The sequence below is a fragment of the Mugil cephalus genome, chromosome 10 (genome assembly GCF_022458985.1).
Source record: "Mugil cephalus isolate CIBA_MC_2020 chromosome 10, CIBA_Mcephalus_1.1, whole genome shotgun sequence".
NCBI lineage: Eukaryota > Metazoa > Chordata > Actinopteri > Mugiliformes > Mugilidae > Mugil > Mugil cephalus.
In genome coordinates this window covers 15503766-15526460 of record NC_061779.1, presented here as the reverse complement: position 1 = coordinate 15526460, position 22695 = coordinate 15503766, and the positions used below count along the sequence as shown (strand labels likewise).

The 22695-nt window shown below is 42.7% G+C and overlaps 1 protein-coding gene across 2 annotated transcripts in view; it reads right to left on the bottom strand.

Moving 5' to 3' along the window:
• The window catches only part of ccdc33 (coiled-coil domain containing 33), a 46045-nt gene that overhangs the window by 19833 nt on the left and 3517 nt on the right, over positions 1-22695 (bottom strand). The gene's annotated exons all lie outside the window — the stretch shown is intronic.

Here is a 22695-nt window from a genome sequence, read left to right as displayed (position 1 = left end):
GTGAGTCTGTATTAAGCTCATAATGTCCCTGGGTTGGAGAACGAGAGAGGACATGATGATCAACAGTTGGCACGGCCAGGCTGATCCCAGCAGGCAGTGCTGTTGTGGCATAGCTGGGGTGAGAGCATGCCCAGCACCTGGCTATTGCCCTGTGGAGAGCTGGCAGATGGTAGTGACGCCAGGGTGTACGTCCTCGTAGCAGCGTGCACGCCTGAGCCTCGCTCTCTGGGAGAGAGTCCTGAAAGAGGGAGGGTGTCTGCAGGTGAGGAGAGCGGGCGGCGCCAAACAGGTCAAGCACGGGGACTCCAGCGGCTGGTGCTGGAGAGGGGCCACGGGGGTCACAACATGCCCCGGGCAGGCAGATGTTTCAGCTCATTAGGGTTTGTAAAGCCGCTCTGCATAGTTTACCGACAACTGAATTATGCATGACCGCAGTGGCAGTATCTTGGTGTAAGCTGTCTCCCTGTTTTATAACTTTATGTCGTTAGACGAAGCGGTGACAGTTTGGGTTCTGTATTTCTGCACAAATACGACCCAAGCTCCTAAATATAGATTAAGACGATCTTGTTGCACTTGCTGTTGCATTTTTGAGGAAATTCAGTTATCAAGTGTTGCAATACCAATATTCAAGGGGTATTAATATATAATTTGCCCTGATAATATAACTTGGTGTGTAAAATGTGAGGGTACCAACATTTTTGGTCATGCTAAACATGCCTCGGTGCATTTGCATGTCCTGCCAGGCTGAGCACTGTTTAGAAACACACAGAGATTGCCAAGAGTGTCATTGACACGCCGCCCGATGAGCGCTTGTCCGCGGGGACCTTAGAGCTTAAAATGTCATTGGCTGAGGCTTCTCAGAGCGCACACAAAGGTCACCAGTGACACAGACCTCCTTATTGATTCCCCATCTACCGCCATTATGCCTGACAATCACAGACACACCTGAAAATTCCGATCATGAATATACATCGTGCGTTCAGGCTGTAACCGGAATCGTAATGTGATTCCAATACATGTATTATTCAATCTGAGGTCGAGGATTCCTCTGTGAGTTGAATGGCACCTTACCGCAGATGTGTCAGTGATAAGTATTAACGCTAATCTGTCGATGTTAAACACAAATAAAGGTGGCGTAAAGAAGTCACCTCACCAAAAGTGATGTGAACTGGAGGCAGCAAGGAGCTACGTTTTCTTGTGTCACGGTTCCTGACACAGACGTGTTTGTTACAGCGATGAGTATCTACCTCACATCCAACACAAAGCTCTGACAGCCAACAGAAGCTACGATCAAAGGAGAAGAAAACTAACAACGCTGCCTGATGAATATTAACTACCCCGTTACCATAATGCATCCAAACGCATGTCAGCCTCAGACCAATTAATTTGTTCTAATTGCATGAAATATCTAAAAATATTTTTTTTTGTTATTTTGAAAAGAAGCAATATTCATCAATATTCAAACTAGCAAAAAAGCAAAAACAGAGCTATGTGGCTATATGGAGAGGACCAGAGTGTAGGAAGTGGCCTGATGCCTGCCTGAGCACAGATGGTGGCAGAGCAGGATGTACCAACCTGTACTTTTGCCCACATGCCCCAGCACATACACACACACATACACACACACACACATTCACAAACAGACATACATAATAATCACATATGCATGGATGCATGTAAATATGGCCTTTATACATACACACCCACAAACGGTATGGGCCAAGTCAGGAGTCATCATTATACGACACAGGAAGCGACTGCAGGAAGTCAGACTGCTCTTTTTTTTTTTTTGTAAACAAAGATCAGGAGTTAAAGCCCTACATAATCTTAACAGTGTAATCAAAATATGTGTTTTTGATTTTTTTGTAATGCAAGACATTCAGACATGTTGATCAAAGGTTGACTGCGGTTCACAGAGACATCCAAGGCCAAGCAGGATAATTAGTGCACCAGAACGATCAATACGCCTCATGTGGGGGTGGAGAGGCAAAGGAAAAAGCAATCTAAGGAAGAGTTGGGGAAAAGCTGCATGGAAAGGCAAAATCCAAATGGGCTGCATACATTACATCGGTGGGAGGGATTCCAGTCACTGTGTGGAGTAAACACAGCGTGCAGGATGTCCAGCTTTGCAGATCTGCTTTAAAACGGCTGATATTCATTATTTATATTCTAAACAGAGAGGTACACAACGTATTGATTACCAACAAAAGCTATTGAGATATCCTCAGTGAGCAAGCGGTAAAGACTGGAGACAAATGGCAAGGCATAAAGACAGGAAGACGGATAGATAGGTAGATGAATGAAGGCGCGGGCTCAGCACATCGATCAACAGAGGAAGAGCAGAGCTCCCTCAGGGGATGTGGGGCCTTTTTAGCACTATGTGACGAGGGGAGGATGACATGTTTCCCCTTTGAGGTGTTGAGTATGTTGAGAGTGGCTGCCATCGTGGCCGGGATGGAACGGCGCGTGGAAAGCGAGCGTGTGGCAGTGGCGCTCCGCGGCGTGACAGACGGTGATAGCAAGCAACAAACAGGGCTCTCTGAGAGAGGAGAGGAAGACATGCCGCTTCTGCAGACTCCAGGCCCCCGCCACCACTCTGGGACGTCAGCCATGCCCTGCCCATCCTCGCTCAGCTACAGCCATCAAGAGAAACACGGAGCTCTTGATTTGATCTGGCCGTCTATCTGGAAGTATTTCAGGGGGGGAAACCCGATTGAGATTGGCCAGAAAGAGCGCTACAAGCACACCTGAAGTCAGCCCTGTGCAGCGAGGTGTGGTATTGTGGAAGAAAGGGAGTAGCAAATGTGTTTTAGTCACAGCCGGTCTTTCTGTGGAACGCATAATCACATCCTTTGAAACCAAATGATTCTTAAAAACTCAAATAATTCATGATAATTGTTGCCCAAATACAAACAGAGTTTGAATATATGTAGATTCAGGATGGTGACTTCATCTGTCACCATCCTGAATCTGGCATTTAGGTAAAAAATGAATGACAGAGACATTGTTTCTGTTGACAGAGAACCGCTCTCCATTTTCCAGAATAATATGAATTTGTAATGGCAACCCGCTCTCACAAAAAGCATAAATGAAAACATGATGTGGGTGTCGACCGCCATCCCTGCTACAGATTAAGGTTCTGACACTCAGCTAGGAAATCCATTTGAGCGAGCAGAATAAATAAAACATTGAGTTGCACCATTTGCACTCTGGCAACAGCTTTACTCGTCTATTATTAGATGGCCGATAGGCGCAGGGAGGACAGAAATGGAAAAGCTCCTGCGTGTCCAGACAGCTCTCGTCTGCATAAAACCAGTCTGAAACGATGCCAAAAGCTCGAGACAGGATTCTCTGAATACACATCGTTAACTTCCGCCTTCATCAGACATAATAAAACTGATATAAAACAGATTTATTATTATGAAAAATAATGAATCTAGTATTCAAGAAAAGATTTTCAAAATGATCTATTCAAATAAATCTAATTTTCCACTTTAAGAATAACAATATGACTCACAGGGTTGAAAGAGTATTCAGAAAATATACTTGCTTTCTTGCTTCATATCTGTGCATTAAATCTGAAGAACAACTGGCTCCGTCCAACAGTTATTTCATAATATTTCTTTACAAAAACCTCTAAAGCCCATTAATTGACATCTGAGATTTTAATTAAAACCCCTCTATTGGAGTTTTGTGACGCATTTTTCATAAAAGAAATACCTCTCTAAAGTCTTCTAAAATCCCTCCCTTTAAAATGTAAGGTTTGTCATCAATACATTTATTGCCTCCCACATTTTTGCGTGTCCACATTCTCAATTTATCGACTTCACAAATGCCCTCAAATACCCCGTTAAAACAGTTTGCCTGGCATGTAAGCTAATTTATGCTAAAATTCACAGAATTTACCAGACAAAATTTACACAGTGTAACTCAAAAGATGTCGACCCAGGAAGTCACAGCTCCATTTTGGCACCTGATTGTTTTCTCCAGTGTCCAGTCTTTGCACTAAGCTAAGCTAAGCTAAGCTAAGCTAACCTGTCAATTAGTATAGACATAACAGAGCAATCCTCACCTTTATCAAAGTAGGACCTAATCATCTTCATCAAAATAGAAAATAAATCCACCAAGATGCTTAAATATTTTATTAAAACTATGAGGAAATATGACCCGGTATTAAATATTAAATACCTTAGTGACCAAATGGCATCTTAACAGAGATCTACTTAAAAATGATTGTTTCCCATGTCCATTAGCTGCACAAATTCGAGCTGCTAGCAACATATTTAGCCCTAGATGCACAGGACAGCTGTACATAGTCTTTCTTAATTGATGTCAGGGTCCTGAGGTGCATTAGTGCAATGCAGGATGTGCCCATGCTGGTGTGCATTTGCCCTCTCTGCAAGAAGCAGCCGGCCTCGCCCACCAGCTGCACAATACAGCCAGGACATATTGATTATACTGCTCATGGAGGCAGAATAAAAGGATGGGAACACTTTTCCTGCCTGACCTGGTTGAGTGGTAGTTAAGGACAATATGGGCGACGGTGGGCCAAAGACCTACTGTAGAGCAGTGTTCATTGGGCGTTTCCATTGCCTGCAGGATCGCCTAAAAGATGGCTTTATTGAGGAGGAGAGGAAGGAGAGGGGAGGTAGTGAGCACACACACACACACACACACACACACACACACACACACACACACACACACACACACACACACACACACACACCACAAATCACTCACACCACAAATCACTCACACCGTCTAATCTGCAAACAGGGCACATCTCCACTGGTTGGTTTAAGGTATGCAGTGTCACATGCTCACATTAAAAACCATGCTATGTAATTCCACCTGGTGGGCAGAAGATCAATGAGAAGATTCAGTTAAAATCAAATTCTTACTTTGCTTGATTGAGTTAGCATCTTTTTCATCTCGCTTGCTCAGAGCTGAGAAAAAGGAAAAGTGAGATGAGGTATCAGATATTCCAAGATCTGATTAAAGCAAAATGATTTGCCGACATTATAATTGAGAAAATCCAGAGCCTGCAAACCCCTTCACGAATCTCACTGGATATTCACCACTGCCACAGGACTTAATCCATTTACAAATAGAGGGAGATGCGGGGAAGATTTCAAAGGTAAAACACATACTATGTTGGAAAAAATGTACTTGCTGCTGCGAAAGGGAAGGATACATGCAAGAGACCTCAGCTGAAACAGAAAGAGTGGTAACGGAAAGGACACAGTCATGTGGCATTCAGGCACAGCAATGTTACTGCCACAGTGGGGCAGCAGTCTGTTAAAGTATAATCTAATATGGCTGAATGACATCTCGTCAGCAGAAGCATTCACAACTTATTTCACCTGACAGGAAATGAGGTTGATGGCTTAGTATGAGGCTAACGTCTCTGTTTGGGGCCGATAAATAAAAATGCAGGAGTTCACAAACAGTGATTATGGCCAAAAGCTCTCAAGAGGGTCCTCCGTTTATATCGCTGCACAAATCAATTTTTATGACCGTGATAAAAAACTGAAAACCAGAAAACCCCCCGAAGCCCAAGCCATCCATAAAATCTGTTCTTTATGCCCCATGTCCAGTTGACCTCGAACTGATTTAACCTATAACCCGGTCAGTCAGATATCGTCTTCAGAACCACATAGGAAAAAATATAATACCTGTACATAAGTATAGGTATTAATAAAGAGGCTTCTGGATAATTGCCTTTTTTTTCTGTGCTGTTTATGTGGATAATAACGCAGTACATCCTGCATTTTCACGTTCCGTGCTTTCATGAAACCTCATGCACAACTAAAGTCTACTGCAGGCGACAGGGGACATTTTTCAGACCAAGGCCAAGACCCAAAATGATGGAGAGATTAAGTAGAGACCCCCTACCTACTGTATGTGTTCAATATCAAACTTGGCCTATTTATACATATACATTATTATCATCATTTTGCATTAAATATTAAGCTGTAAAAATAATACACAGGTTCAAACATATGAGTGAAGTGCTGACAGAAAGCCTCCATTTATCCTTTTACTAAAGTATGTTGGATTCATGATGATGTATATTTAAAGAAATTTAAATTTGTGGGGGAAATTTTAAAAAGAAAAAGAAATAAAAATGTCTAATCAATCACGATTTTGCCAACATTTACCTCCATGGACCCCCTAGGAGTTGCGGACCCCCTGTTGAAAACCTATGGTCTACAGTGTTTGTGGTACGTGGGATTACATATGATGAATGATATTAGACAAAAAAAAAAGGAAAATCCTAACCACAAAAAAAAACAACAAATATCAGAAGCATTTACGAACGTAGCTCTTTACATTACCTCCCTTTTAAAAGAAAGACAAGAAATATGTTATAACAATATATATAAGTAATATTCTAATTTAATGTTTGTTTGAAAATAAGTGGTTGACATGTTTTAATTAAATTATTTCTGTCTTTTGTAGCGGTGGCCATTTCTTAAAAGTCGTTTCTGTTAACAGTAAATCCCAATAGGGATTTAATCTCAGTAAATTTACACAAATCTACACAACAGACGAGCTTTGTTTCATTCTTTGATATATTTCTAAGCATGTTGTTCAAACTCCATCTCAGTTACAAATGTATAGATAATGTCTATTAATTACAAATTTCTTAACAAAAGCTCAGTGGTCGGATATTTGAAGAAAAGGCAACCGAGAATGTAATGTGATACGCATAGTTACACAAGAAAGGGTAAAGAAAGCATGGATTATTCATGTCTATTCCCACAGTGCAAACAGCTCCTTTTTGATGGATTGTGCCCGGGGCGCTCCTCCCTGCTCAATACCAACAGTCCCAGGCAGCCCTGCTTTATGCTGCACCACGTACCCGGGATGATGAGCTCCCCCAGAACCACAGACAGAGCCAGCGGCTCTCATCTCCTCTCTACAGTCAGACATAATGATGGTGTGTGGTCTGAGGTGAGCCTAAATTTAAACTAGAGTATCAAGAGGAGGGTAGTAGGGCAGAGAGCTGATGGCGTTTGACTGCAGGAGAGGAAGTGACATGAATAGCCTGTCATACCAATCAGCTGACAAGTGGAGGGGTAAAGAAAGGTACGCAAAAACGCTGCTGCCTTTCGTGCAATGTTCCTGCATGAAGAAAGCAGCGTGTTTCTGTGTGGTGAACCTGGACCGGCTCCAAGTGGTACAGTAGATGGAGGGCCTGCAGATGTGGTAAGGCAGGAGGGAAATGAAGCTCGGACTATCAGCCACATTAAAAGTCAATGCAGACAGACAGCGCTACTGAAATAGCTTCCCCTCTACAGGAGCTCTGAACTGAGGGTGAACCTGAGTTTTTTTTTTTTTCCAACTTATGATAAGAGGCCTATGGGTAGACAGCACGAGCCTTTGCCAGATTTCTCTTGGCAGGGGATTTAAAAGACATTCAATATAAAGGAATCCAACACGATGTGGGTCAGATCTCAATAACAAAATGTTGCCCGAAGCCGTCAACACCTCCGACAGCCAGCGAGCGATGGAGAAGTCTGTCTGGCTCACTGAAGAGAGTAATCCCGAGATTTCACACCTTCACGCCATCTCCGAGCGTTCGGCAGGTGAAAATGGATTGCGAATGAACTTGTGCAACGGTCAACTAACCATTCAAAAATACCTTAGCAACAGTTAGAGTCCTTCATGCTGCAGTCCCCGACCGCCAACCCGTGACTTCTCCGTCCTCCAATGAGCTTGCTCCGCCGCAGAGAGGAGGAGGCAGCCGTAGGCAAATGAAGCAGGGACCTGAACAAAGGGAAGGAGTTTCAGACACGTTGCATCGCCTCTGTTGGACCATCAGCATTCGCTCCACAGCCACTGCTATCACTCTCCACGCTCGTCGTGTGTAATTATTGTGTCACTTAACAGGCAGAAATCACGTTCCACGAATGAGCAGACACAGGCTCGACAATCAGCAGCAGCAGCAAAGTCTTTTCCTGGTCCGGCGAGCAGATCAATCCAAACAATTTGGCTGCCAGAATTTCCTCTAAATCACAGAGGGGAAATGGTTCATGTTGCATTAAGCATCAGAGAGAGGCTCGGTCAAGTTCGCCGGTTTCTCAGAAGCGTGAGTCCAAATTTTTCTGCCCGGAATTAATGTTTTTCCTCAGCAGCAGAGTGACTTCAGAGACACATGCAGATCAATACATTAGTCTCCTCTTGATGTCAGAGTCTGGTCCGTGCTTCAAAGGTTAGCTGTGCCAGCAGAGGGAGATATGGGATTTTATGAACCGTGCCACATTTCCTTCCGGCCAAATTTGCATCATCACACCTAACAGGGCTCTGCAGTTTCCTTTGAGTCAGTTAATGTTGTCGGAAATGTAAAATATCTCCACATGTGAAGATACGCATCTTTGCTCATACGTACTGAGCAACGACTCCTTCCTGTTTCTTGCACACAATACTCAGTTACGAGATTAAAAGATCGCACTGTTCTGGAGCAACAGACCCGGTGCCAGAGAATATTTATTTCCACATGCGCATTCTAATTCAAAGGGTATTTTCCAAATCGGATGCTGAAAACTTGACCCAGACAGGTCGCGCTCTGCGTTCTCAGCTCTCTCCGTAATGTAATGTACAATCTGAAGCTGAGCGCACGCAACATTACCCAATAACTTTATCCTATTTGGTGGTGTTGCACTCTTTGGCCGCTCACGCTCCCCGTAGGCCCGCGGCTCAATGGACAACTGTGTGTGGGTGGGGGATTGCAACAGGTCACATCCTCGCTCCTCCACCCACACGAGTCATCCACTTCACTTTTCATGTAAAAGCAGAGATGCAAATCATTTTTAATATGCTGAGGAAACACCACTGGGTGGGATTGTTTTATGACACCAGTAAGTATGCTGACACGCTTTCTTTTCCCAAACAGGAAATTCCACAAACAACATTCATCTAAACTTTCTGAAGCTTGTTTACTTGCGGGCCAACTGAACATCTGGCTCATATCATATTATTTGAGAATCTTTTTACAGGAAAATACTCATTGGGTCTTTAATGTCATTGGCACTCCAGTACAGAGCCGGGCTGCCTCTTCCAGTAAAACACTTATTTATTTTGCAAGACATTACACAACGCACTTCCACACAAATCAGGACTGCAGCTCAAAATGCCGGGCTAATCACATGAACAGCGCTCCATGGACGCAAACCCTTGAACAGGCTAATCAAATATGCTCCCCTCTCCCTTCAGAGGCCTAATCCCTCTTAGCGAGGACGCAAGAAACGTGCCACCTGCTTCCAGTCATACATCTCGAGGCCCGACCGCCCTTGTGACTCCACGATGGCCTTAATCGCACGAACAAATGCATGGCGTCAGATGCCACCGCTGGATCTAGACTCACCCCTGCATACTTATTTAGCACAGTCACACCACTCCAAGTTAGTTTGCAAAAGGGGATTACGGGACCCAAAATATCCATGAGAAACTGACAAATAAGTACTTAGGCTAAAGGGTGTGAAGGGGGGGAGACAAAGAACCTCTCGCTTGTGTAACATTATTCCACTGACTAAACTCCAAACTATGCTGCACTTCATCCCCAACTACACACAACTCATCTGCTCTGAACAGACAAAGACACAACTCCTAATTCCACTTTTTTGATCACTTAAACTGAGGGATCTCCAGAGGGATGTGGTGAGGCAGCACTGACAAAATGATAAAATGGTTGCGATGCAAGATGTTTACGCTGATAATTTATTGCACATGAACCGGCATCTGACTGTGATTTAGAGGCGAAATAACATCACAAATCTAGGTGAGTGCGGGCAAGGATTGAGCTTCTCATAATATCCACTGAGCTAGTGTCACTGCTCTCAGTTGAGAGGATGACATAACAGTGGCATGTATGAAGATACATTTAGTGTGACCAAGGCTGAATTGTACGGCGATGCACTATAAGCCGTACGTAGGGCACTCTGCTCCACAGTGAACAGCGCTAAAATAAATGTTGCCTTTAAAAGAGCACATCTTCCCCCAGACTACCTATACCAGAGTGGACATAGGGAGTCCACCGCAGAACTAGTGCAGAATTAAAGTTGCCTTTAATTTGTCGCTGCAGTATCCCATTCAGGATAACATGGGTTGCTTAAACAAGGATGGAGATGTCAGACTGCGTTAGCATCCAGTCAGCCTCTGCACCCAGAGGACTCCGCAGTGCCGGGAAAATCAGTCATTAAATTTGCAGCCGCTCGGCAGAGCTCCGCCGTCTGCTGATGGGATGAGGGCAGCGCTTTATGGCCACGGATGCTTTTGCTGCAGAGGGTTCATGTTACCGATTCGCCTCGCAGATGGATGGATAGAGGCCTGCAGCGAAAGGCACAAAGCCCCAGAAAGGTCTTGGTTGAGTTCGGCGGTATTGTTGTTAAATTATGAAACATTTTTGAACATCTTGGTTATGCAAATTTCCATTCAATTTTCATCATAACAACTAAATGCTGGCGAAAAAAAATGAACGGTGCTAAAAAAAAAAAATACATATTTGCTTCACAAAAATAAAAATTTAAATGAATATGGGATTTCAATAAAGGCCATTATAAGAAGGAATTATGCTCCAACGTACAAAGAACTATGATAATATTTATGGGTTATTATGAAATGTAAGGCTGTGTTTTGTTCTTATTGCAAAGACATCAAAACAGCAACTGAATGTAAAACAAATTGCTACAGCTCATGAATCTATTCAACTTTGTTGTCGCTGTCATCCATTGTTGCGGCGAAGGCCGCGTTCACAATTGTTGCAGCGCCTTCATCTCTTTGATTGCTGTCCCGATATTTGCCACTCTCGCTGGCAGACTTTCTCAACGCTGACTTTACTTACAGCGCTTTGTTCATCTATTGTAAACAAAGGATTTCTGTTGTTTCTCATTTCAAGTGCCCTTCCCCCATCTACCTTTTGTCTCTGAGAGCCCTAGCTTGTTGTTAGAAGCCTTCAATTGGAGCCGGGCTGGCCTGCCCCCTCTCTCCTGCCTCAAAGCCGGTTGTGGATGAAAAATTTATGACTGTATGCCTATTTCATTTGAAGTGCTGCTGTTCTTCTGATGCTAGCCCCCACTGATGGCGGCTGCGTCTGCCGCCTTCCTTCGACCGGCGCTTTTCCTCACAGCTGGGGTGCAAATCAGGGGGGGGAGAGGGTGGGGTGGCGTCCACCGCTTTGCACTCCCGCTCTGCTATTCACTAATCAGGGACGTATTTTTCTTCCCTATGGGAAATTACAGGACATTGATTAGCTACTTTTAAAAGCTGGGCCATTCAACTCTGTCAACTCCGTGCAGAGACGCGTCTGCGTCATTTTTTTGTGTAGCTCTTTGTCTTATTTTTAGACGCTTCTCATTGTTGCATTTATTAATGTTGCATATGATGCGTTTTATGAACACTTGCAGGATCCCCTTTCATTTGCAGTGGAGGATGCACATCAATTATTGAAGATTTGCCCCTCCGTGTCACACGCTCAGCTAAATGTGCTCATTTGGAAGACGTGCATCTCACACTCAATTATACATTCCTCCTAAAACCCAGTAAAAACTATTTAACGGGAGATATGTTATATGAATATGCACGGGTAATATCTAATTGTCCAACATTGCTAAGGTAGCAATTAAAGTGAGAAAACTGCCACTTCAGTTCACGTATTCTAGGAAACTAAGCAAATTGCAGATGATGTTTTTGAAAATAAATTATTATCTTTGAGGCTTTAAGTTTGAAAAAAAAATGTTCATTTTCTAAGAACTCTCAGATGTTGCATGTGTCGTTTCTTTTGTAATCACTTCAAATATGTAAACCATGTAAAGCTTTAGATACTTCAAATGCCGGCGTAACATGTGCTCCATTTAGCGTGGGATGATTTAATCATTATGCACGGTGACAATGACAACCTGTGTGTCAGGTCTGAATATGTGGGCGTCCTCTCCATCCCTCGGCTACAACCTGTTAAAAAAAAAAAAAATGTTTTCACACATCCCTCCGAATCGTTGGGGGCTGTGTGAATAAAGGCAGGAAACAATAAACAGTATGCTAAGCAGTGAATGAGTTACACCTTTGTTCACCCATCATGTCATTATCATTCACAACCATATTCACATTAGTAAAACAAGAGATTCAGCCTCTCGTGAGACTTTTGGAGCACAGACCCAGTTTGGGGAATCTTTTCAAAATAACAATATAGGTTTGCTTTTGAATGCTCCCACACAGAGAACATAAATAATTAAAACAAGACGGTAGAAAAAATTCTTGCGTTCAAAGACCTTGGCAAAGTCTGCTCTTATGCATGAAGTCACACTGGTTCCTAAGCAACAGGTAATTTCACAACACACGCCCCAGTACGTGCAGCGGCGGCAGCTTTTCATAGCAGGGTTTCAAGTCAATTTAAAGTCACATCAAATGGCAACCTTGAGGCGCACAATGCCGTTCAGACCTGAGAGCTCCGGACAAAGCTGGGGGGCCAATGCCACACTTGTCACGGGAATAATTAGTTCGGCACAATGAGGCAGCATTCGTCTTCGGCAGCGGCGTCTTCTTCAGCGCCACATGGATCGACATTCCCCCGCGCAGCCTGCCGTCTCCAGGCACAGGCTCAGGCTGCCGAGTTTAAAACAGATAAGGTGAAAACTGACCGGTCACAAAGGCTTCCAGGAAGATCCCATCAGCTTTTAGAGCTAATAAAATATTCATAAAAAAAAACTCAGGTCTGATTTGAATTCAGTAATACTAGATGTGGAGACTTAGTTAACCAGATTTAATAGGGTGATGCCAAAAATATGTTATGATATGATAAATGGTTTAGATTACGCTGACATTACATCGTATGGCAGAAGGCCAAAAGTGACACTTAAATTCTGACAATATATGAAAAAAATTATGTTTACTTTTTTCCCCAAAGACATGCACTAAATAAAAACACAGCAGACTGACACTGATTGACAACTGATGAGGTTAAATCTGTCCTCTGATTTGAGGGAATCCTGCAAGTACCGACTTTAAATAGCAGCAATTAAGCAAAGACAAATGAGGAATTTAGCTCCCTCTATTTGATCACGAAAACACAGAGTGCATTACAAAATAACTAAACTGATACTCATCTCCAGGGTTTCTGTAATCTACGCTGACCTTTTGACGGCTTTAGTCTTTGCATGTATTTGCTGAATCTTTCATATATATATGACCATTCCTGCTGTTACTACCATCAAGAGAACACTGCGTCCGTTTTATCAGTCAGAAACCGTTGTTAATCTTAAAATCTATTTCATGCTTTGGATTTAACCTTTTTTTTTTTAAACACACAAACAAGGCAATCAATACATACAATGAAACAGAGGTGACCTCATTCAGAATTCTTTCATCAGAAATATTTCCACCTAATATCTCACTGCTTCAAAAAGTGGATAAAGTTTTACTTTATATTTCATGGAAATCTTGTATTTAATAATAATGATGAAAGATAGGCACATTACAATCACAGAAGGCAATTACTATTACAGCGTCTTGCTCCATATTTAATTTAAGGGTTAACCGGTGTGCTTCACTCTACATGTATTAAAAACCTAGTATGTCCAGTTTGCAATTACTGTTCAGAGCATGATGGGGATCAGAGACAATATAACTAATGTATTTATTCACATACAGTGCTGTATTAAATGGAGGGAAGTGGATTTAAAGCTCTACCATTCCCATACACTCGACAAGCCTGAGCTTGTGTTTCAGTTTTTGAGATTCGACAAAAGCTCTGTGCTATCGCTGACCGACAAAAACACATCACTAGCTCGGTCTCACGGGACTCCGGGCGAGTCAATAATTCAGAGCGGGGAGAGAAATTTTATATTGAGGCTGAAAGATAGTGGACAGTAAAAAAAAAAAAAAAATAAAAAATCAGCTAAGAGCAGATATGGAGGCTAACTCCTGTTTGCCTGCTCCTGACCCAGAGCAATAACATGTCAGCAGAGGCTTTCAGGGATTCTACCTGTCAATCTCCAAGACGCTCAGTGCAGAGGAAAAGTCGATATGGAGTCCAGGAAAAAACAGCTTTCTACCATTTTCCGTGGTGAGTATTTTATGTGAAATAAGATGTGAGGGAATATGACTGTATCAAGAGGAAAATATAAAAAGGGCAGACGACCAATAGAGCAGAAGAAGAGCCCTGGTCGGTGTCGGGAGATGCAAATCACTGCGGAGAATATTTGCATGAGCCACATTAGGAGCTAATGACAGCATGAGCTATGGTGTGAGATATTAAACTGGTCACTCGCACAAGCGCAACTGACACCCGCCCTGACGAATGATAGAGATAATGAACTACATATCCAAATTCGAGGCCCTCTTGCACAAATGACTCAGTTGAGAACGCCTAAAAGAAATAAGAAGGATATGCAATTAAGATGAGAACAAAACACATTTAATTATTAATAGAGAATTAAAGAACAGGTAAAAACTAAAATCCTGGTCGTTAAAACTGACATTCAATATGTAACACCCGATAAGGCAGCAATTACACACGTCTTAAGCCAACAAAGCTTTGTTTCCGAAGCAGATGAAGCCTTTTTTTTCTTCTTTTACATTAAAGCAAACAGCCAAAGGCATACGATGTCTAAATGTTGCAGCGTGGTAAATGAAAGGAGGAGTCTTACAGCGCTGTGCAGCTCCGTTCTCCAGAGGGAGAAATTCTCAGCAGGTATAAAGCAGATCTTTTGTCAGGATCAGTGTACGGTTTAAAAAAAATAAAAAAATAAAAAATAGCATCGCTTTTGTGGAAATTTCCTGCTGTGCATGTGAAATGCTGCGAAGGGGAGAAACAACTGAGAATAATTATTTAGTGAAACTAAATGGACATGTCTCTCTCTCTTCTTATGTCTATACATACACATAAAAAACACATAAAACATAAAAAAAGAATAAAAGTCCACATTTCTAAATTTATTGCACCTCGCTCTGTTAAGCAAACCAGCCCTGAAGTGCCACAGCAGTCACCTCCCATCTACTCGCTGGGGCACGTACATGCAAATGACAATCTGCTGCCATACTAATTAAGGTCTGGGTTTTTACGATCCACTGTCCCAAGGAGGAAGGTTAGGGCAGCGATGCTGCAAGCCAGAAGCGTCATGGTATATTTTACCGCGCTGATGCCATGCCCTCAAGGGGTTTCCTTACTGGATTATCGTCAAACCTCTCCGGGAAACATGACTCAGTTCTCCGTCGCAGTCATCTGGGGAATCAATACCATGATGTCACTGTGACAGCAGGTGGATATCAAAACCAATACTGTTAATCCATCAGGGAAATCACAATTGCAGTTGCACTAAAACAATACCAGGCAGATGCTCCAAAAAACAAATCCTGTTGCTAAATGTCTGCGATATTTCTATGTGTGTGTGAGACTTGAGCAGTTTGTTCTAGGAATAACATCACATATTATCACGAACGACACATTAAATCCAGTATTACACCAAACCCTCTACTCATCACACTGTAGATTACACAAGCAACCCGTGTCAGGCTATGTTTACAGAAACCTAAATTTATGACTGCTTGCATTCCTCCTTTAGAGTCAGACAAATACATGTGTTTTGTTTTTTTTTCCCCCCACTCGGTGACATGTGGCGAGAAGTCCTCTGCTAATGGAGTCTTGCTTGAGTGATCTTTGCAGGGGTCCCGTGCTGCGCGATGGCACTACACTCCTGAGAGGATTTACCGGCAGCTTCAGAGAACACCCAGACGCTCGGCCATTTGTGACTTAACTGGCTTTTACAAATCACCACGTGGACCACTAACCTGTCTTCAAAGCAAGCACTGTAATCAGTCTCTTCTCTCTTTTTTTTTTTTAACCCCTTTCTTCTCCTCCAAACTCTATTGGTGATCATAGTCTACTGGACGGGTCAATAAAAATTAATGATATCCAGTTCAGACTCTAGGAGTAACCTACACTGAGGAATGGTGTACAAAATGTATACAAGTCACATAGATAAAGCCTCCAAAGCCAATATGGAGCCTGAAAAAAAATCTACAACAACACTACAGAAATTCTCTGTGCATGGTAGGATATTCCCCGCAGCTGCTGATAGGCGAGACAAGCTCTGGATTCAGTCTCATTCCAGCAGAGACGTGTGAAAGTCAAGCATCTCTGAACACACAGTGAGGCACGTCTGCAGCTCCAGACTATGAATACATTATTCATCAGAAAAATCTAGCGCTCTTTACAGACCGGGAGGCTTCCTCGCTTGCAACGAGTGGTCAAACTCAGTCCCCGTGGCACAAACGGCAGCTCTGCTTGGGAGGCGTGCAAAATATCCAGACAAACCCCGGGAAGGAATCACAGCCGCTTCGTCTCACTGACTCAAGTTTTGCATTTTCAATAATATGTTACTCTGTAAATGACTAAGGGGGATAATATGTGGCGAACCAGTGCAGGTGGTTTTGGTAGCTGTTGACCTAAAATTAGACTTAGACTTTAATGATCCAAAAGGGAAATTGCTTGGTCATAGTAGCTTAATCGTTACAAAAAGATGAGCTGTTATACAACTGGATAGAATGAGGAATCAAAGAAGTGCTGTAGTGTTCACTGTGGCAGCAGAGCTGAATCAGTCTGCTGGAGAATGAGCTCCACTGTCCCTCTAATGTTTGGTGTAGTGGATGGGACGGATTGTCCATAATGGAGAGCAGTTAACCCAGTGTCCTCCTGTCACTCACTGAGACAAATGTCTCCATCTCCCTACCGATCACTTGTCCAGCCTTTCGGATCAGTTTGTTGATCCTACTCATGTCTTTTCTGCTGGTACTACTCCCCCAACAAACCACAGGGCACTCACTACCTCACCGTGCACACTGAAAGACCTGAGCTTCCAGAGAAAGCAGAGTCTACTCAGGCCTTTCTAGTCCACAGCATCACTGTTGTCCCTCCAGTCCAATCTGTAGTTCATGTAGACCACTACTTTCACCTGGATGATGTTGGGCTCCACTGGTGTCCTCTTCCTCCTAAAGTCAATGTGGTGTTATCCACGTTCAGGAGCAGGTGGTTTACATGGGACCTCTCCACAAAGTCCGCAATCAGTGTGCTATACTCCACCTCCTGTCCATCTCCGATACACCCTACCACTGCAGAGGCGTCAGGGGACTTCTGCAGGTGGCAGAACCCAGAACTGTATTGGAAATCAGAGGTGTAGACAGTGAACAGAAATGGAGATAGGACAGTCCCCTGTGGTGCCCCCACATTACTGACCACGATATCTGACAGGGAGCCCCCCAGCCGCTAAAATTGGGGCCTGTCAGACAAGTAATCAGCAATCCAGGAGACGGTGGAGGAGCCGACACCCATCCTGAGCAACTTCTCACTCATCAGAAAGGGCTGAATGGTGTCAAAAGCACTGGAGAAATCATGATCCTTGCAGTGCCCCTCCCACCATCCAGGTGAGAGTGGGCTCGCTGCAGAAGGTACATTACAGCATCCTCAACACCAACATGAGGCTGATACGCAAACTGAAGAGGGTCCAAGGCAGGGGCCACCGGGGGTCTGAGCTGAGCTAGGACGAGTCTCTCCAGGACCTTCACGACGTGTGATGTCAGTGCCACCAGTCTGAAGTCGTTGAGGCTGGATGGGATGGGCTTCTTTGGCATCAGTACAGCACCAGTATCCTTTCCAACTTCAGACTCAGGGGAGGTCCAGCAACTCCGACAAAGATATGAAATCTCTCGGTAAAACAGACGCAATCCCACTGCTGAAAGTTCAATGTCCGGTGTACAGACACACTCCTTCACAGTTATATGAGCAGGACTGCACCATCTCTCATTCACAGAAACAGCACCCCCGCCGCTCTCCTTCCTACCGCTCAGGAGCATGTCTCTATCCGCCCGTACAGTCTTAAAGCCTCACATTCCCCATGAGGACTGGCACTTCCTCTGAAGTTCAATGGGAATCACAGTCCTCACTCTGGATAGCACAGGGGACATGGACAGTGCTAGGAGTAGCTCTCTAGACATAAAAGCTAAACAGTTAAACAAAAAAAGTCAGAAAAACGAAATAAAAAAAGACAAAAAAAAAGAGAAAAAAAACACTTGATTGGTTTTTACCATAAAAAATCTAAATAAATAAGAAAAATAAGAAAAAATTTATCACACTAAGAACACTGGGCCACTGACAATCTGGTGCTTCATAATCCCATTTGGAGAACTAGAACAGAGGCAGATATCACCTCTGTTTTTATGTTAAGAATTTAACCAAAACAAGAAAAACTACAACGCATCTCTGATCTGAAACACTGCACACTGGCTCACATATTCATCACAAACTCACAAGCTTAAAGAAACAACCTCTCACTGCCCTCACTCATTTCCTTTGGGAGAATTTGGCAAACCTCTCATTTTGATAGCAATTCTGTTAAGCGTGCTGGGGTTAATTTTTCTTCTCACAATTAGAAAGATGAAGAAAAAGAAAAACAAATGTACCACCAGATCGAGGCAGCGCCGCTTTGTTGCTGAATTGATATTCATATCGTGTCCTCTCTGATATTCTGTGTGTGATTCATTCTGGATAGCATAGTTATCGTAAATTGTTTTCGCGTTTCATGAGATATCTTGTTGCGTTTAAAGGATGACGCATTGTGTGACCTTTTGAACATTTAAGGATGGAACAAAATGAAGACAAACAAAAAGAAAAACTGCTTCTGATTATAGGGGGGGAAAAATAGAAGGTCGTGGAAAGATATCAGTATTATTGAACTTTCTCCCATCCAGGTTAATAGGTCACAAGATAAGACCGCAACATTAAAAATTCAGTCAAAAACAAACAAACAATCATCCACGGCTCACGAGCCACGTCAACACATAGCCTTTAAATTTATGCGCGCGCCGACCACACACACACACACACGCACACAAGTGCACACGCATGACAAAATAGAGGCCGTGGCAAGGACACCATCTATCAAACTGACATGAACAACACCCCAACTAAATGAGACATCAACACACAATCACAAAGAGCAACGATCACATGATAGGGCAGAGCATCTTGGCACGATTTAGTTTAAAAACTCACTGTTTTAACCTCTTTTATCTCACTGTCTTTCAGCAGAAACACACACATACTGTCAGATTATTAGGTACAGTACAGCCCAAGCTTAAAATGTTCAGTTTTGTTGAATTTACTTGCACTGCATTATATCATTAGTAAATATTATGTCCATTACCTCCATTTACACACACGAGGAAGGTGCTACTTAATAAACCGGTAAGTCAGTTTAAATGCACCCGTACGCCGCAATGATCTCTAGGAAGTGTTTAAACGTAAAGCGTGGGCTGTCGTTTGAGATAAACAGATCATGAAAATCAAATTAAATTCTTGAGACTCAGTGGGCTCCGTGTGCCGAGGTGTTCTCCCGACGGTTATATAAAGGGGATTATTGTACAGCAGCTCAGACACGACCCTCCCTCCCAGCCATAAATTCGAGGTGCTTGTCAGGCCATCGCAGCAGGGCCGTGACACACTGAGCGCTGCACACCGGCGTCCGCGGCAAAGTGATCACGACCACTTTAATAACTATCAGGAAGATTTGTACTTGTCACGGGCTTCTTAGATATAGCATCCCGTTCTCATAAGCTGGGGGAATAAATCTTGAGCTCCCGGACCACCACGATAACAGCGATATATCAAAACCAAAACGACCAGTTCGACTGAAATTGATTTTCTTTTTTTTTCATCCAGGGGGTGTTTACATTCAGCATCACATGTAGCACAGAAGCTTGTCAACCAGAAAGCACACTTATTAAAATCTATAACAACGGCTAAAGAGTGTTTTAGACAAAATCAGTTAAAGCTCAAATCACCTTTGCTAAAGCTGAACTGAGTTCATTTCGTCAGTCTGCATATCTTTGGTGTTTTGTGTGTGTATACTAATTTTGTCCAAATTTAATGCCCAAAAAGAAGATTTCATTCACAATCTCAGATATTTGTTTTCAACTTTAACCCACCATCAGAAGCTGATCAGGAACTGGGGAAGTTGGTCTGAATTTGTTTCTTCCAGTTTCCTTTTCTGACAGTCCACCCTGACTGGACACTTGTGACTTATAAATATTTTGTGTCACTGATGACACACGGGCTGCCCAACTGTTGATGAATTTAAAAAATGAGGAACATCACATGAATGGATTGGTCACAAGAGGTTTTCTCCTGTATTGTGACATTTTTAAGGGCGCCAATTCGTTGGTAAATCACACCCAAAGAGCTTAGAATTTCAAAAGGGCAAAAAGTCGTAGCGCACTACACAACCCGGGAACAGGGAGAGGTTTATGACTCAGACAAGCGTCAGCCTGACGTGAATGAGTGACATTTCGGAGTCTCACAAGCTTTTCTCATAATAAATCCCAGGAATGTGTGCTGACGTCAACAAGCTTACACTTCAGAGTAAAAGCTGGAAAACCTTTCTGAGTGCAAAATAAACTTCACAGCACGTGAGGGGCTAGACGTCTTCAATATCGAACGGGAAAATAAGCCGTTATTTTTGTTATTTGTTAAAAAATTGAGAAAATGACGTGTTGAATTATCACTTGTAGATTAGGCCATGATGGACTCCAGTCACTGTCTGCGTTTAGAGGGATACTGGTATCCGGCCATTAATCAGAATAATGGTTTCATCAGAAAAAAACAACAAACATCTCAGTTAAAATAGACCAAACCGAGGCTTGTTGGAGGAAAGTTTCAATAAGATTGAGAGGAGTGGCATGTCCTTTTAATAATATGTGCGATAGGAAAATATTAGTAGCTAATAACCATGTTTTCTACCATGTGAGTCCATGTCAGGTATGGATCAGGTGATTTGACAAGTTTCCGACAAGGACAGAAACATGGCGGTAGCAAAGCACGTGGGTTTAAAAATGGATTTAAAAAGATGGACGAAGCGGCCATGGAGGTAGCAACAATGACTTTTTCAATAAAGTGTTTAAAAGGATAAATAAAGCCACAACTGACGTAGGCGCCATAATCGTCTGTTTCTATTGAATGGATTCAGCATTGTCAACAATAAAAAAGGAAAAAACATTATATTTCTAGTATATTTGTGGATGTGAGCCTCTCTGTGCACATATGCTTTTATTTAGGGTCCATGTAAACAGTTAAGTTCCAATTTCTGATCACAATTATTAAGAAATAGAACTAGAAATGGTAAATCTAACAACTGATGCAGATTGTCTTCTGACGTACTAAAATATGTTTACATATTTACACTTTGATGAAAACTGTCAGAATTCAAACGTAACTGTGATCTTAGGGTTATATTTTTACTCGGTTGCTTTCTTCTTAATAGTGCATATCAAACAACTTGTCTCATAATGTTGTCTAACCTCAAACAGAATGCACACATCAGTGTGAACGGTACATTTTGATTCATTCAGTTACGGCTTCGTGCCAAATTGTAAATTATTAATCAGCCATTCTAATGTAAATTTAAGCTGTTTTCACCGAGCCAAACGCAAGGCATCTGGGGACAGAGTGGGAGCGGGCGTGCCGGAACACGACTAACTTAATTTTTTCTGAAATTTACAACGGGCCGACCCAATTCAGCTTCATTGCAGCTGTCAACAGAGATAAGCGGGCCTTTCATGTCTGCTCAAATGTACGTTTTTTTTCCACCTCGAACATGCACAAATCCAATTATGCTCTAATTGAGTGTTACAAGGCTCATTGATTATGACAGAGGCAGGGTAGCGGACTGAGCCAGAGAAAAATATCCCCAGTAATTAGCCCTGTGCACCCAGGAGGCCTCTGGGAGCCATGATTTAATATTGAGGTAATATTTCTCACTGTTACTCAATTTGAATTGACTTTGCCAACAATGAAATGTTAATATTTACGGAGAACCGAATAAAAAATGCAGGGATGGCACAGAATTTGATGCTGATTTTAAGCTGATAAACATCAATTTTGTTCCATTCAAATCAAAATTAACTGTGGAAGAAAAATGGAAGATATAGTTTTGTGTTAACGCAGATAAGCTGAGGACATGGAGGCGTCTCCTGCTTGCATTTAACTTCGGTACAAGCACAACTCTGACAGCAGACTGCAAACTCAGTTGCGTGTTTCAGAAAAAAAAAAACAAAAAAAAAAACAAAGAGGCAGCAAGTTAATAATTAGGATACTAGGCTCTTCCTTGTGATTCCTTTGCACCCTCGAGAGAGGGTGCAAAGGAATGTGTAACAGGATGTCAGACATGTAGACATGCAGTGTAAGTATTCACCATTTGCACCATTTGAGAGGAAGCCAGACAAAAGAAGATAAGCTTAAAGGTGAGATATGTGTCTCTGGTGATGCTTTTTAACTGGAACCTCACTTCAATTTGAGTCACAGTGCACTCTTGTCCCCCCCTTCGCATGACGGGAAGGCCAGAAAGGTCCTCCCCATCCAAGAAGTAGTAGGTAAATTTCCCACAGAGTCCCCGACCTGTTTATCTGAGCCACACACAAGCAGAGACTCAGTGATGCCACATAATCAAATAAACATAACAAATCCAGGCTGTACACTGTAAAGTGACTAGGAGTGAACACCCGCTTAGCTCGGCATGAGATCAAAAAAACCCCAACAGGTATAAAAACTTGAAGTATTGATTGCAACCAAAAGGCACACCTAAATGATTGATGGCTTAAATGTATTGTACAAAATGTATTGCACAAATAACAATGTGAACTTGACCA